The sequence below is a fragment of the Pan paniscus genome, chromosome 1, assembly GCF_029289425.2.
Source record: "Pan paniscus chromosome 1, NHGRI_mPanPan1-v2.0_pri, whole genome shotgun sequence".
Lineage (NCBI taxonomy): Eukaryota > Metazoa > Chordata > Mammalia > Primates > Hominidae > Pan > Pan paniscus.
Window position 1 is genome coordinate 157,568,025 of NC_073249.2, and position 17,892 is coordinate 157,585,916.

General features: G+C 35.6%; 1 long non-coding RNA gene across 1 annotated transcript in view; it reads right to left on the bottom strand.

The window, feature by feature from the left end:
- LOC130541795 (uncharacterized) overlaps positions 1–14,506 on the bottom strand; it is a 143,423-nt gene extending 128,917 nt beyond the window's left edge. The window contains exon 1 of the long non-coding RNA XR_008955918.1: positions 14,364–14,506. This is a non-coding gene — a long non-coding RNA (uncharacterized LOC130541795). The remainder of the gene's footprint in view (positions 1–14,363) is intronic.
- Between the last annotated feature and the right edge of the window lie 3,386 nt (positions 14,507–17,892).

Sequence of the window (17,892 nt, forward strand, 5' to 3'; positions counted from 1 at the left end):
CAGCAGGCCATCGACTGGTGGAACGCTGGGGAGTTTGGCCGGGGTGGTGGGAGGAGAGCCCAGCTGCTGGGTGGCCTGACTCCAGGGAAAACCACCTTCCCACTCCATCCTGCTTCTGGCCTCCCCATCCACCTCGCTGAGAGCTACCACCACTCAATAAAAAACCCTGCACCCATCCTCCAAGCCCTCATGTGATCCAATTTTTCTGGTACACCAAGGCAAGAACCCAGGATACAGAAAGCCCTCTCTCCTTGCGATAAGGCAGAGGGTCGAATTGAGCTGATGAACACAACGACTAAACTGAATCAGAGCACACTGTAACACACACACACTGTAAGCATTCATCTCTAGATGCTGCCGTGGGGTCGGAGCCCCACAACCTGCCTGTCCGCATGCTCCCCCTAGAGGTTTGAGCTGCGGGGCACTGAAGAAGTTAGCCACACCCCCCATCTGTGGGAGGGATAAAGGAACTTTTCTGATTTCAATTATTCCACAATTTATATTCTACTGCTGATGGGCATTGGGAAATTTCCAGTTTGTGGTTTTTACAAATAGTGATTTTTGAACATTCTTATGTATGTCTTTCAGTAGACCTCTATATACATATCTATTAGATTTGTATCTAGAAGTAAAATTATGAAATCACAGGGTATACATATGTTGAGTTTAGTAGATTCTGCTAAATTAATGGTCATAAGTAGAAAAAGGTGGTCATATTAATTTACACCACCACCGGCAATGTGTATGAATTTGAGTAGCTCCATATCCTCACTAACATTTGCAATTACATATATTTTTTATTTGCTATTCTAATGGCTATACCTTAGTATAGTTTTAATTTGAATTTCTCTTAATATAAATGACAATAAACTCTTAATATATTAATACTTATTTGTATGTATTATTCTGAAATTTATTGACTGCCCCTTCAAAATATAGAAATAGTATAACCACTTATCATTTCTGCTACTATCACACGGAAGAGCCACTGACATTTCTTACTCGGATATATTAGTCCATTCTCACACTGCTATAAAGAAATAGCTGAGACTGGATAATTAATAAACAAAGAGGTATAATTGGCTTATTGTTCTGCAGGCTGTACAGAAAGCACGGCAGCATCTGCTTCTGGGGAGGCCTCAGGGAGCTTTAATTCATGTAGAAGGCAAAGATGGAGCAGGAATCTTCATGGCAAGAGCAGGACCAAGAGAGAGGAGGGAGCTGCTGTATGCTTTTAAACAACCAAATCTCATGAAAACTCACTATCACAATTGACAGAAACAGGGGGGAAATCTGTCCTCCATGATCCAATCACCTCCCGTCAGGTCCCTCCCTTGAAACATGGGGATTACAATTAGAATGAGATTTGGGTGGGGACACAGAGCCAAGCCATATCAGATAGGGATACAGATTCAAACCATATCATTGGGCAATTGGAAAGTCCTCTTGACTTGATCTCTTTGCTTTCATTATTGCTCTCCTACAATCTAATCTCAACATAACAAACAGAGTAATTTTGCTGAATTGCGATTCAGATCATGTGTCACTATTCTGCACAAACCCTCCAATGCTGGTTTTATTTACACCTGCAGTTCCCTACATGATCTGGCCCATATTCATTCACAGACTTAATCATCAGTTACTCTTCTTCTTGCTTATTCTACTCTAAATCCACTGATCTTGTACTTCTTCAAATATTGCAAGTGTGTTATTGCCTTAAGATATTTCTATTAGCACTTCCTTATAATATGAAGTCCTTAAAATATTCTTATAAAACTCTTAAAATTTTCTTACAACTAACTGCCTTAATGTCTACAAGATTTTGCTCAAATGTCAGCTTCTGCACGAAGCTCAAACTGACCATTCTTACCCCTGACTCTGGTACTCCTGATATTGTTACTGAAATGCCAGGGGTTTGGTCTAGGTCCTGCTATTCACCACACAGAAAGCCATTCACTGAAACAGTGAGCATTGCCAGGAAAGAAGGTTTTAATTAGGTGCTGCACTTGAGGAGATAGGAAATAATTCTCATATCCATCTCCCTGACCAACTAAAATTAGGGGTTTTTATGGCAGGGAAGAAATGTAGCTATGTGTGGGAAAACAGGAATGTTGAAGGGACAAAGAAGAGGAGTTTGTCAATAGGAAGCAGGTGGTTGGTTGAGCAATCATGACAGGTGAGGGGTCCTGCATCTCAGTGTCCAGATGCAGTGATCTGGCAAGATTCAGTTCCTTGATACTATCTGGGAGGACTGATGGCTGGTTTCCTGGGAGGGGAACTCAGATAAGACAAATAAAACTTTCTCAAGTTTTAAGACTGGGAGAGTCAATTTCTATGTTTATTCAGATGAAACCACAAACATCGGTTCTATGAGAAAATTGGGTGGGTTTTAGTCTCTCCCTTTCAATTTATCATTTCCTCAACCATGGGGAATGTGGTCATCAATCCTTCTGGCTGCTACATGTTGAGGATGGACATTGTCGGCAGGTTCATACCAGGGGTGACTGCATGGCCACCCAGGAATCAAATATTAAACACTATGGGTTTCTTCTGAAACATAATCTTTTTCTCTTCAGTCCCCAACTTGCACCAAAGACAAATCACAGCAGTACCAACCTACCTGCAAAATAAGCTTCAGTCCCACTATAATTGGTCTGACTACCCCACACAGAGTACAGCAAGAATCATTGTCTAACTGGGCTCTCCTAAATGGGCTTTGCTGGAATCTCTCACTAGGAATCTCAGACTTGACTTCGAAAGGCCTCTTGAGCCCAGCCAAGTATCCATTTGCACCTAAAAATACCTGTAAGCATTGAGTGAACCCCTCTCTTCTTGAGGACCCAAAACAACTTGAGGTTTCTAGGTCTGTCAGAAAGTGACAGTCTCTACTTTCCATTGGCCAGGAACCCTATGGAAAGGAACTTCATAGATAAACTATGAGGCCAGTTTTTCTGAGGGGTTCTTATTGACAAATGAAGATATGACTTTATCTTCCTCTCCTTTCCATGCCCTCTTTTTTCAACTTTAGCTTTTTTGTTGTTGTTGTTGTTGTTTTGTTTTTTGTTTTTTGAGATGGAGTCTCGCTCTTGTTGCCCAGGCTGGAGTGCAATGGCGTGATCTCGGCTCACCGCAACCTCCACCTCCTGGGATCAAGCAATTCTCCTGCCTCAGCCTCCCGAGTAGCTAGGATTACAGGCATGCACAACCATGCCTGGCTAATTTTGTATTTTTAGTAGAGATGGGGTTTCTCCATGTTGGTCAGGCTGGTCTCGAACTTCCGACCTCAGGTGATCCACCCCTCGGCCTCTCAAAGTGCTAGGATTACAAGCGTGAGCCACTGTCCTGGCCTCAACTTAAGCATTTTTTAAACAGGGATTTATTTTTCACATTTGACATTTAACAGATTTAACAAGATCAATTACGTGATACCAAATTTTGCTAGATAGCCCCTGTTAATTCTTCTACTTCTTGAAATTTCTTTTGTTTCATTAATTTGCTTTTTTTGTGGAATTCTATAATGTGTAGTTCAAATCTCCTTTGTTTATTTTTGATATTTATCATTTTCTCTATAAGCTTGTCAGACATTTATCTCCATTTTATTTTGTTCAGTTTTTCATTCCTATCTTTAGTATCTATTTTCACTTCTATTTATTCTTGAGCTGCTTCTATTTTTTCTTTATTTCTTCTATAATTCTCAAAATTGCTTCTCTGAACTCTTATATCTCTGCCTATAGTCTTGTTTAATAACATTATTTCATTAATAATTAAAAATCCAATATATGGTCATATTTGAGTATAATTTTGATTTATTCATAATACCATCTTTCTGGTGGGTGATTGTAATCTGCAGCTTATTTTTCCTGCTCTTCACTTTGGTTTTTCATTGTGATTTTTTTTCTCCCCAGCTAATTCTTTGCAGCAGATTTATGTTAGCAGGATACCAAGGCCATATTTTGGGTCAGCAGAAATTTTTATTTGGATTGAGTGAAATCTTTTAGCTTTCACCTTTAGCATGCTAGTGGATCCAGGTAGCTGTCAGATTGCTCACAATGTAGACTTTCTTTCCTATTTTGGTACTTAGAGTCAAACAAAAGTTTAAAAAAGTAGCCATTGTTAGGGCAAGATATTCTATTCTCTTTGTTGTAAATATGATATTTTGGTTCTTCCCTTAAGGGCATTTCCTTCATCTTGGAGAGGTTTACTTCACAGTTTTTCTGAGATCTGTAGCCAGTGGTATTCTGCATCCCCTTTTTATTGTGGTAAAATATATGTGATATAAAATATAACATTTTAATGATTTTGAGTGTACAAGTCAGTGGTATTAAGTACATTCACAACGTTGTGCAACAATCATCACTATCTATTTCCAGAACATTTTCATTACCCAAAACATAAATTTTGTACCCATTAAACAATAACTCTCCATTCCCCTGGGTACACTCTATTCTACTTCCTTTCTCTATAAATTTGCCTACTCTAGATACCTCATATACATGAAATCATACACTATTTTTCCTTTTGTGTCTGGCTAATTTCACTTAGCACAATATTTTCAAAGTTTATCTGTGTTGTAGCATGACAACAAAATTGTTATGGCAGAATAGTATATTATTGTATGTATACATTACAGTTTTTTAATCCATTAAAGTGTTGATGGAAGAGTTATTACTACCTTTTGGGTATTGTGAGTAAAGCTGCTCTGTGTCTTGGTGTACTAGTATCTGTTTGAGTCCTTGCTTTCAGTTCTTATGGGTATATAACTAGGAGTGAAATTGCTGGATTGACATTCTCTTTTTACTCCTACTTCAGCATTTTTGGTGTTTATTACTTGCAGCCACACTTCTATATATTTTGCATATTGTAGCCATAAGACAGCCCATAGTTATAGTAAAGAGTGTTTATGATTCTAGTTTTGTTATTCTTGCTGAATGTGGTGGTATCTGAGAAGAAAAAGTTGGATAATGTGAACTTTATTCTACCACTTTGAACCAGAAATATTTAATAAATTTTTACTGTCAAAAAAGTGTCCAGTAATGCTTATAATATCCTAACTGCTAAATTGAAGTTTCTTTCTTCTATATAAACATGAATAATGAAGTTTAATATTTAAGGGAAAAAAACAAATAAATAACCATTGAGCACCTTCTGTATTCTGGGCTGGCTGCTTCATGCCTTAAAATTACATTATTGTAACCTAATTTAAATATTAGAGTAAGCCATGTTAAGGTAATTATTTTACTCTTATTTTATAGATAACAATCTGAGACATGCAGCTTGCATAATTTTTCAAAGTCATAGATACAACATGCTAGCCAATTGGGAGGTACACCCAGATGTTTCTGACTGTAATCCATATTCTTTTCTCTATAAAAAAAATTTTACCCACTGTAATGACTAAATTAGTTTTCAGCAAAATCAAATGTCTCAACTCAGCACCAAAATTGTGAATATAGACACTAAAAAATTAGAGACTTTTATGTGTGTTTAATCCATTTGGTCCAATTTAGTATATATCCAAAAGCTACTGATTAAGAGGAGGCAAAAGTTTTTGCTTTTGCCATCACATGCTTATGTGTCATCTCCAGAGACTAAACTTATGCTTAAAATAGGAAAAACATAGTTTTCCCAATTACATGGCAATAAAAAGATTACCTCAAGCTATCATTTTTAATGGATCTTTTCTCATGGACATCACAGGAAAATGCTGAATACTGATTAATGTCTACAGTAAAGACTAGCAATGCACACATTTGTGCACCTCTGCTATGAAAATTATGCTTTTCTAGGCTTAAATAAGATGTTATCACTTTCTCTTGATGAAGACCATTAATTAGTATGACTAAGTGAAAATACGCTCTCAGTTTCAAAATTATATTTCAATGTTATATACCTTGCATTCCACAATAAATCCCTTAACTCAGTGAAACTTATGATTTTTACAGTCAAGTTTTAAGCCGCTAATTTAATATTTACATAAAAATAATAAAGATTTTACTTTAAAATATTTTCATTGTTTTTTAAGTTAAACATTAAATATATGTGTTCAGATTTCAGTTTGTTTTGATCTTAAGAAATATATTCTTATTTATATACTGTTTTGTTCCAGAAATGACTTAAAACAACATGTAAGAGAGTGTGTAAAATAAAATAAGGTGATATAAGTTAAGAGTATAGGAAACCAAAGTAAAAAAAGAAAAAAAAAAGAAATATATACGTGTGTGTGTGTGTGCATTTTGTAGATACTGGTATGGTGAAGTGCTTTCCCAAGAATATAACCAAAGATATAAACATAAAGAAACATTCTTGTGAGTTTTAATATATTCCAGAAATAACTTTCAACTACATATGAGATAAAATCAAAATAAGTTGTAAAAACTACAATATATCATAAATCAAACTGTCAAATACCTAAAGAAAAGTATAAACATTTAAATAAGGCACTTTCAGAAATTCCTAGGTAGCTGGCCCAATTGCCAGCTCTCAGTATCCTAATCAAATCTCAATTAACAATACAATTTTTCACAGCAGAGATGGATACTCAATATTTTTTAAAACTACACTATATGAAGGCCAGAAAATAAACGAAAAGAAAAGAAAACAAAGATAGAGGTACACTTCGATAAAATATTTCTTAAGGGAAAGTTTGAATTGTGTATGTGGGCTAAATTTTAAAAAAAGATGTCTGAAAATAATTCTAGTTGATAAATTAATTATAATACTTTCAGAGTATAAGCTGTTATATAACCACTAAATTACTTTTGCCAAATAGGATTTAAAGATATCAGAAGGCATTTATGATACATTGATAAGTAAACAGTTAGTTAAAATGCAGTGTAGTTCAATTAAAAAACTATGTCATTATCTTTTTCTATCTAAACATTCTGAACATACAGCATATTCTTATTTGAAGATTGTTTTGAAGTTATTTCTGGGCAATTTATTTTCATATCTGATTTTTTGTTGATATTACTTTTATAAATTTTTTTACATATATTATTTATTAAGCAAAAACAACACCATGTCACAAAACAGGGTATATAGAGTGATCTCTTTTTTTGTCAATAAAAATATTTATTATGAATCTATTATTTGCTGAGAAATATTCTAGATAATTAAATATTTCATATCTGGCCAAACTAAGCTTCATAAACAAAAGAGAAATAAGATCCTTTTCAGACAAGCAAATGCTAAGGGAGTTTATTACTACCAGACCTGCCTTACAAGAGCTCCTGAAGTAAGCACTAAACATGGAAAGGAAAGAGCATTACCAGTCACTACAAAAACACACTGAAGTACACAGACCACTGACACTATAACACCACCACATAAATAAGTCTGCAAAATAACCAGCTAACATCATGATGACAAGATTAAATTTATACCTATGAATATTAACCTTAAATGTAAATGGGCTAAATGCTCCAATAAGAGCACACACAGTGGCAAATTTGATAAAGAACCAAGATCCATTCATATGCTGTCTTCAAGAGGCCCATCTCACATGTAATGACTCACATAGGCTCAAAATAAAGGGATGGAGGAAAATCTACCAACCAAATGGTAAACAGAAAAAAGCAGGGGTTGCAATCCTAATTTCTGACAAAACAGAGTTTAAACCAACAACAACAAAATAAGAATGGCATTACATAATGGTAAAGGGTTCAATTCAACCAGAAGACCTAACCATCCTAAATATATATGTATATATGCACCCAACACAGGAGCACTCAGATTCATACGGCAGGCTCTTAGAGACCTTCAAAGAGACTTAGACTTCCACATAATAATAGTGAGAGACTTTAACACCCAACTGACAATATTAGGGAGATCACTGAGACAAAAAATTAACAAAGATATTCAGGATCTGAACTCAGCACCGGATCAAATGAACCTGATAGAGATCAACAGAACTCTCTGCCACCCCAATCCCTCAGCCCCCCAAAAAACAATATACATTCTTCTAATCACCACAGGGCACTTACTCTAAAATCAATCACGTAATTGGAAATAAAATATTCCTCAGCAAATGCAAAAGAACTAAAATCATAACAGTCTCTCAGACCACAGTGCAATTATTTTAGAAATCAAGTCTAAGAAATTCACTCAAAACCACACAATTACATCGAAATTGAATAACCTGTTCCTGAATGACTTTTCGGTAAATAATGGGATTGAGGCAGCAGTCAAGAAGTTATTTGAAATGAATGAGAACAAAGATAAAACATACCAGAATTTACCTGGGACACAGGTAAGCTCTAGTGTTAAGAGGGAAATTTATAGCACTAAATGCCCACATCAAAAAGCTAGAAAGATCTCAAGTTAACAACCTAACATCACAACTAAAAGAACTAGAGAACCAAGAACAAACAAATCCCCAAACTAGAAGAAGACAAGAAATAACCAAAATCAGAGCTGAAATGGAGAAGATAAAGACACGAAAAACCATTCAAAAGATCAATGAATCCAGGAGCTGGTATTTTGAAAAAAATAATAAAATAGACCACTAGCTAGACTAATAAAGAAGAAAAGAGAGAAGATTCAAGTAGACACAATGATAAATGACAAAGAGGATTTTACCACTGATCCCACAGAAATACAAACAACCATCAGAGAATATTATGAATACCTCTATGCACATAAACTAGAAAATCTAGAAGAAATGGATAAATTTATAGACATATACATCCTCCTAAGACTGAACCAGAAAGAAACTAAATCCCTGAACAAACCAATAATAAATTCTGAAATTGAGGCAGTAATAAATAGCCTACCAACCAAAAAAAGCCCAGGACCAGACGGATTCACAGCTGAATTCTACCAGATGTACAAAGAAGAGCTGGTACCATTCCTGCTGAAACTCTTCCAACAAATTGAGGGGGAGGGACTCCTCCCCAACTCATCCTATGAGGCCAGCATCATCCTGATACCAAAACTTGGCAGAGATACAACAAAAAAGGAAATTTCAAGTCAATATTTTTAATGAATGTCAATGCAAAAATCCTCAACATAATACTGGTAAACTGAATCCAGCAGCACATCAAAAAGCTTATCCACCACGATCAAGTATGCTTCATACTGGTATACAATATAATATTTGGTTCAACACATGCAAATCAATAAAAGTGATTCATCACATAAACAGAACTAAAGACAAAAACCACATGATTATCTCAATAGATGCAGAAAAGGCTTTCAATAAAATTCAACGTCCTTCCTGTTAAAAACTCCCAATAAACTAGGTATCGAAGGAATGTATCTCAAAATAATAAGAGCCATCTATGACAAACCCACAGCCAACATTATACTGAATGGGCAAAAGCTGGAAGCATTCCCCTTGAAAACAAGCACAAGACAAGGATGCCCTCTCTCACTACTCCTGTTCAACATAGTATTGGAAGTCCTGGCTAGGGTAATCAGACAAGAGAAAAGTAAAGAGCATCCAAATAAGAAGAGAGAAAGTCAAACTGCCCTTGTTTGCAGATGACATGATCCTATATCTATAACAGAACCCCATAGCCTCAGCCCCAAAGCTTCTTAAGCTGATAAAAAACTTCAGCAAAGTCTCAGGATACAAAATCACTGTAGAAAATTTTAAAATTTTCTACATTGAACATGTACTGCATTAGGAACCAGAAAAATTATTTATAAGAAATAAACTGGTTGAAAAATAAAATAAAAAAGGAATAGAGACATAAGTCATTGCCAGAAACTAGGTAAAACATTTAGCTCACAGTCACCTAACCACTTGATCTGAATTCTTATAAGCTAACAATCACAGTATTAAGGCCAGACCTTATGGCTACTTTAAAAAAAAAAGCCAAAAATAGCATTCTGACATTAAAAAAAAAACCAATATACTTGGAAATATCCTCTTGAGGATATTTCTTGACAAAAGAAGATTTAATGATGTATGACATTGTCCTTTTCCTTGGCTAACTCTCACACATCCCTCAAATCAGCAGTTGGGGTATTACTTTCTGTAGTAAGCCCTTCTTTAACCACCAGGTTGCCTTCCATGCTCTTCTTTGTGGCTCCCAGAATACTGTATGTGGCTCTCACCACAGCATTTATCTCTGAGTTGTAATTAGTTGGACACTTTTCCAGGCTTCATCAGTGCTGAGACTATCTCTGTTTTGCTTACTGTTGTATTTTTCCCTCAGTCTAATGGTTAGCACATAATAGGTGCTCAATAATTCATTTAACTAAATTAAATTTCACAAGACTATCTCTTACAACTGTCAGTGTAGGCTTAAGTTATCATCACATCAAAAGATAATCCAGAAGAAGCAACTCTGGAGTGTTTGTAGCCTTTAACATATAATCTGTAAGTTTAGGTCTTCACTGACCTAGCTTGATATTTTAGAATATCTGGAAAAGTGAATGGATAGTTTGCTTTGCATGTAATTTTTTTTGTATATTGTATCTCTCAAATAAACTTTGACAAAATTACGTTATAGTTATCTCAAATTTGTTTAGTCATATAAAAAGTACTGGTAAACAGGTATTTTATGCTGTCAATTGTTTAAAGACCCATGTGCCTAAACAGATCATGAGAGACAGGAATAAACATCCATTCTGACAGTTATCTGAAAACTCATCAGTAGGATCAATTCTTTTTTTTTAGAAAGACGTTTTGATTTCATTGTCGCACATAAGTAAATAGACAATTAAACCTAATTATATTCCTTATGGCACTGCCACAATAGTTTTATGCTTAAAATAAAAGTTAAGGAAGTCAAACTCACAGCTGTTCATGACGTAATTAGACATGTGCTCCAGAGCTGTTTTTTTTTTTTTAAGGTCATTCAATTTATGTCATTGCTCTTTATAAAACAGTTGAAACTTTGAAACTGTCTACAAAACATTACTTACAAAATACTTGATTTTAGCTTAGATTTTTGCCCATAATTATGTAGTCAAATGCTCTAGTTTGAACTTTATCATGTGTAGTGCTTGTTAGACTTGAATCAAAATCAATATTAACATTCTAATTTTAACATTAACTGGATGATAAATCTAGTTAAATAAATCCCCAACCAGTCAGACAGAAACATTAACCCACACTTGAACTGTTCAGATTTGACTGGTAGCAACTCAAGTGACAATAATAGTGTAGATATTTCAGATCTTCATTAAAAAATCCAGATAGTGAGGACATTAATTAGAAGTAGAAGTCCTACCTGTAATCAATGTGTATTAAAATGTTTGCTATTTTACCAATTTCCGTTTGTTTAACCTTTTTATAAACACACAGTATATCTTTTTGTAACTAAAATAGGACAATTGGTTCTTTAAGTGTTAACTTTAGCATAACAACAATCATTTTAATTCACTGATATATTTAAATATTTTCTACAAAAATTATTGGCTTTAAGCATCACCACACAATTCACTATGGTTGATTACCGAATTATTATTATCTGTTAGGTGATAATGTTTATACACTGGAAAGGACTTTTAAAATTTAAAATAAACGTAATTTTAAATCAACAAATCAATCATTTTGAGGAATACAAAGTATTGCTCAGCCATTTTTTTCACCTTTAAGATTCTTATTTTCATAATTTTTAGGAAGCATATTTTGGTAACAGACAAACTGTTAAAATTCATCTTTATATGACAGCGAGGTACATTTTTAAAAGTTTGTATAAATGACAGCCACTGCCTAATTTTTACCCCAGAATTTTCAAATGTCTGAATATAATTTGTGATAAATTTCATATCATCTCTGAGAAAGCATTGAATAAATCATTTTTAATTAAAGGCCAAATATAATGTGTTAGTCTCCAAGACGCAAACACTAAATTCTATGCACAGCAGCTGCTGGATCATCTCCAGCAATCTGAATTCATTTAGCTTAAAAAACAGTTTCCTGTATTTCTAACCACAGCTTTTCATAATGAAAACTGCCATATTCTTCACATAATTACATCTAAACACATCACTAACCCTCCAACAATTGTTTCCATGCTGTTTCTTTTAAATTTTTACTGTTGAAATCCATAACTTAACTCTGAAATTTTCTTTATGCTCTGACATTTAAAAAGCAATATACTATGCTGTATTTACCACTCTCTAGAAACCTCTCTGAGTTTATGAATTCCCTGCATTTCTTTCTTCTCAACTTGTTCCAGAGTTACCTTCAGTCTTCTGTGCTAATAAGCCTATGCCTAGAAAATCCCATTTTTTTGTCTTTCTTATAAGTTTTTCTATCCATAATAATTTCTTTTTTCATTGATCAGTTCCTCTTCTTGCTGGTTTAATCCTTGAAAACAACTTTCCCCATTACGGAATTTTTATTCCTTCTTACATATGCTTAAGACCTGGAGGAGAAGTAACTGACCTCAACTACTCTTTATACTGTGTCTCTTCTTATAGCCATTTGTTCACTGAATGAGCACCTACATAGGTGGTGGCTAAAGATGAATACAACAGGCTGGGTGTGGTGGCTCACGTCTGTAATCCCAGCACTTTGGGAGGCCAAGGCGGGTGGATCACTTGAGGTCAGGAATTCAAGACCAGCCTGGCCAACATGATGAAACCCTGTCTCTACTAAAAAATACAAAAAATTAGCTGGGCGTGGTGGAGGGTGCCTGTAATCACAACTACTCAGGAGGCTGAGGAAGGAGAATCACTTGAATCTGGAAGGTGGGGGTTGCAGTGAGCCCAGATTGTGCCACTGCACTACAGCCTGGGCAACAGCGAGACTCCATCTTTAAAAAAAAAAACAAAGAAGAAGAAGATGAATACAACATAGTCTCTTCCCACACTGGGGGATGGTTTAGTAAAGAAAAACAGTTGTAAGTAAATAAGTGCAGCAATATAGATCTCAATAAAATTAATTAATTAAGTCATCTACATGTATTTCATTGAGGACTGATATGAGACAAGCACTTTGCTAAGTCCTGAGAGATAGTAGAAAACAAACATGGTCTTCTCTCTTGTGGAATTTATACTTCAATGAGGAGCTAGAAGTTGTATGTAGTCATTTAAATAGCATTTAGGAAACTATTCATTTATCACTCCCGTTTCTTTAGTACTATAACAACATTCTCATGCTTCATGTTCCGAAGATAAATATGGCATTAAATAGAATGCTTTGACCTGTATTTTATGTATATCAGGCTTGTGGTAATGGACTGAAAGCACAATGATCATCACTCCTGGCTATTATTTGCCACAGCTGCATCTATGAGCTGGGGTGGGTCACTGGGAGGCGTCCAGCCACAAGGGTATTTGGAACTGTGATTTATCTTCATTTTACATGGTAATATTTCATCTCGCGAATATCCCCAGATTGATGAAGCTTACAGGGACTTTTTTCCCTTTGCTTATAAATCTCTAAGCACTTGACATGTTGAAAAGAATTTCTACAATCAATAGATACCATGATTTGCCAAAGAAAATCAAGGATAGTGAGAGGTCTGGTTTCCTAGAGAAAAGGAATCCCAATGGCTTCAAGCAACAATCCTTCGTAAAAATTCTGTTTAGCTTTGAAGTAAAATCAGCCAATGAATCATAAATTAAACAATTTCATATGCATTTTCTCCTTCAATTTTTATATCAACTCTTTAGGAAAAGTAGGGCAGTTGGTATAAACTGCACACTATAGGGAATAATTAGAATGACTAAAAATCATTGTCAGTAAAAGTCTTTTGTGTCCCAAGGTTGGGGGCCCTTCTACTACATTAGAAGAGAGAAATAAGAATGTATCTGGAGAATGGAGAATGTCTGATTTGTGTCAGGATCCATGCTGGTGGATTATTCATATTATCATATTTAAGTTCATAGAAGAAATAATAGAAATGCAAAATAACAATGAAGCTGATATCCAAAGGAACCATATAGAATAAGAAAAAAAAAAAAAAAAGAATTCTCAAAGCAGTTCCAAGTAGTAAGTCTATTTGGTCCTGTATTTATGTTTGATCATGGCACTTAGAGGCATGCTGTCAGTGAATGAGCCTCAAAAGTTTTATCTCCTACTGTAGTGATGACAATGAACAAGAACATGTAGAAGATGCTAGACAGGCAAGAAGATCTAGGTTCTGGCTCCAGCTTCCCTACACACACACACACACACACACACACACACACACACACACACACACTATTAGGCTTGTAAATTTGAATAACTCAAACTTCTCTAAATCTCAGTTCTTAAGTCATATTCTCTATAATATTGTCATTATTTTTTACATCACTGGTAACATTACTAGTAATATTGTATTGACACTAGTTACAAGAAGCCTAAATTCACTGACTCATTGTGTGCACTGACTTCTAAAAGTAGGTGGGCTGTCCATGGCTAGAGAGAGGTTTGCTTAGGGGTGAAAAATAATCTACAGTGAAAAAAGAACACTTACTTATTTTGTTTCCAACCCTTTGCCCCTTTGAAGGCGTACAGGCAATGTCTGATCCTGATGAAGCAATGGTGGCAGAGAACGAATTCCCGGTGCCAATTTGTGTTGCTGGCTCTGCAATTCATGTAATTATATGCATGGTTTTCCTGTTTGTTAGCAATAAAGCTAATGAGTAGGCTGGCTGATCCATGGGCATTTCAGCAGCATCCTAGGACTGCTGTCCCACTTTACTGCTGCATTTTTCTGTTTAAACATCACACTAGTTACATTACCAAGATGCACTGAGGAAATGATTGATAGAGTTGATGAAAAGCCTTTTAAATAAATATCATATCCAAACAACTCTACTAATTCAGCATAAAAGTATAAGATGTTTTGACTTTACAACAATTGTTGATCAGAAGCTCACTATTGTTTTCCATGTGGAATTTTAAATTGACACTGGTCTCATTGTCAGTGACACCCCACAAAATTTCTTTTTTTGAGATGAAAAGATCACACTGAGTGGTGGGCAGACGTGACTGTGGGCCCTTTATCAGGCGGAGCCCTATAGATATTTGGAGCCTTAGTACACATGCAACATCTTTTATTATTCCTTGTATTTGTAACTTTTTTTCCTTTTTCCTTTTCTATATTTTGCTTTTATGCATGTCCTTGATGGGAGAACAAGAGTGTATTTTTTCAAAGGATGAAGTAGAGTTGTAACATTCTTTACACAGCAGAAAAATCAAATAAGTAAAAATTTTCTTTTTTAGTATTGTGCCTGACTGTGCTCCCAGGAATGTTAATTACCTGAGAAATACTGCCAGAAATAGAGATGCAGGCATTAGACTTTGAAAATGAACCTAGAGTCACATACATATTGGTTAATGGAAAGAAGAAAAATGTTTTCAGAAGCGATTACTGAGCTTTTATAGGTGTTTTTGAGACAGGTTGGATGTAAAAGATTGATATACACTGGGCACATTTGTCTCAGTTATCGTTCAAAACAGCAGTTTTTGGGATGAATGACACCAGCCTAAGATATTACATAATGTGATATCCTAAAAATAAAATGTCTGAACATCAAATTTCCTCAGTGTCCTGAGGTTCACAAGATGAGTAGGAAAAAAAAGGCTCCGAAATAGGGCACAGGATTGAGAGCTGTGGAAAGAAAGTTAAAGCACATAAAACAAGGGCAGGGAAGCTTAGATAGCACTTCTGTCTGCTTATTTTATCTTCTCTCCTGCTGGAAGTAGAGTACCAATTAACTAACCAATCTGTTTCCTCTTTGGTCTCATAATTTGGTTATCTTAAGTTTTTATTTAAAATATTTGTTTTCTCAACATTTTGTATTTTATCTCTGTATAATTTTGCAAACCCACAAGGGGATTGTGGTTTCACATTCCATTGAGAAAAAATTCTGAAGTCAGACATCTATATCTGCCAGTTTCTCATTAGTCCAATAAGCCAGGGCTACGTGGGTTTAAACTAGGATGTGAACTCATTCTGACTCCTTTCACTCCAGCTGGCTCTGCAATGCCAACTCCATCCTATGTCTTCCCTATCCTTACCTCAATTACCCTTCTCATTTGTACACCTCAAATATATCAATCTCAGATCCTGTGATACTGTGTATTATAATTCCTATCTTTTGTACACAAACTGGGTTTAACAAGTATGAAAAAGAGAAAGTAATCTTTCTAGTACATCCCAGACGCAAAATTAACTTGTGATCTTTTTCTTTTCTTTTGCTCAAGTTAGCTGCTTCTTCAAGAATTGCTTCAGGATACTGTTTCAACAGTAGCCATCATTGCCCGATACAAGTTCTGTTTATGCCTTAGGAAAAAAAATGTAGCATTTTTTGGTTTTGCCTTGTTTTTTTATGATGCTGTCTTCCCGCACCACTAATTCTGAATATCTGTAAGTTATCCCTGCTGTAGGTGATGGGGGAGGAAAGGACATGAGTAAGGGTACATTTTTCTCCTGTCATTTTCTCTTTTGCTTCTCTAATGTCCTTACAGGTATCAGTCTAGGACATCTGAAGGCCGATATCTTGTTTATAGAGCTTCCAAATAGATCTCTCCTGTTATTCTCTCCTACATCTCTCTTTTATTTTCCTATATAGCTCTTACCATAATTTATAAAACTTTTTATTGGAAATGGGATGAAGAGACAACTCTTTCTTAGACAGCAATTCTAAATAATAAGCTTAGACAGTCCTCTCTCCAGAGAGAGAAGCTAAATTTTCCTCCCTTTAAGTGTGGGCTGGACTCAGCGATTCCTTCCTAATAAATAGTGTATGAAAGGCTGGGTGCTGTGGCTCATGCCTGTAATCCCAGCACTTTGGGAAGCCTAGGAAAGTGGATCACCTGAGGTCAGGAGTTTGAGACCAATCTAGCCAACATGGTGAAACCCCATCTCTACTAAAAATACAAAAAATATCTGGGCGAGGTGACATGAGCTTGTGGTCACAGCTACTCAGGAGGCTGAGGCATGAGAATCACTTGAACCCAGAAGGCAGAGGTTGTACTGAGCCAAGATCACGCCATTGCACTCCAGCCTGGGTGACAGAGCAAGACTCCTTTAAAAAAAAATAGTATATGAAAAAGTTAAAATAATAACTTAAAGTTAACAGCTCCAGTGATAAGTCATGTTGCTAGCATGTACTCCTAATGTGATAACATGAAATAGCACTTCACCTATGTGGTACTTTTCCTCAAAACCCATAACCTCACTCTAATCATGAGAAAAACATCAGACAAACCCAAACTGGGAAACATTCTACAAAACACCTTACTAGTTCTTTTCCCAATGTATCAAAGTCATAAAAAGTTAGGGAAAACTGAGAAACAGATGGAAGGAGCCTAAGGAGGCATGACAATTAAACGCAATGTGGTACCCTAGATTGGATTTCAAAGAAAGGACATTAGTGGAAAAACTGGAAAATTCCAAATACAGTCTCTAGTTAGTGGTATTTACTAGCGTTAGTGTCTTAGTTTTGACGAATATCCCATGGTTATGTAAGAGGTCAACATTAGGGGAAACTGGGTGAAGACTGTTGGGAACTCTCTGTACTGTCTCCTCATCTTTTTTGAAAATCTAAAATTATTTCAGAATAAAAAACTTTTTAAAAGAGTGAACATTTTTATTGGGTGTAGATTTGTGTAATGTCTGCTTCTGTCATAACACTGTAAGTCTCAGAGGTCAATGAGCAGGACTATATATCTCTTTATTTCTGGGACCTAGAATCAAAAGAACTCCTGGTAAGAGCTCAGGAAACATGTGTTAACTCAGTGAGTGTAACCGCATGCTGAAGACTTGGCCACTGCCTACTATCAGCTGATTCTAACAGAATTTATACCCACACTAGGGTGAACTCAAGACAGCAGGGTGCAATGTGAGGCCTAACTAATATATTTTCTCACGGGAAAGAAAATCTTACCCTATATTTTCCACTGGCCACATTCCTTTATTTCCACTTCTAAGGCAAGTTTCCTCTGACATGGCTTACTCCAACTACTAAAAGTGAGATCTGACAAGTAAATCAGCC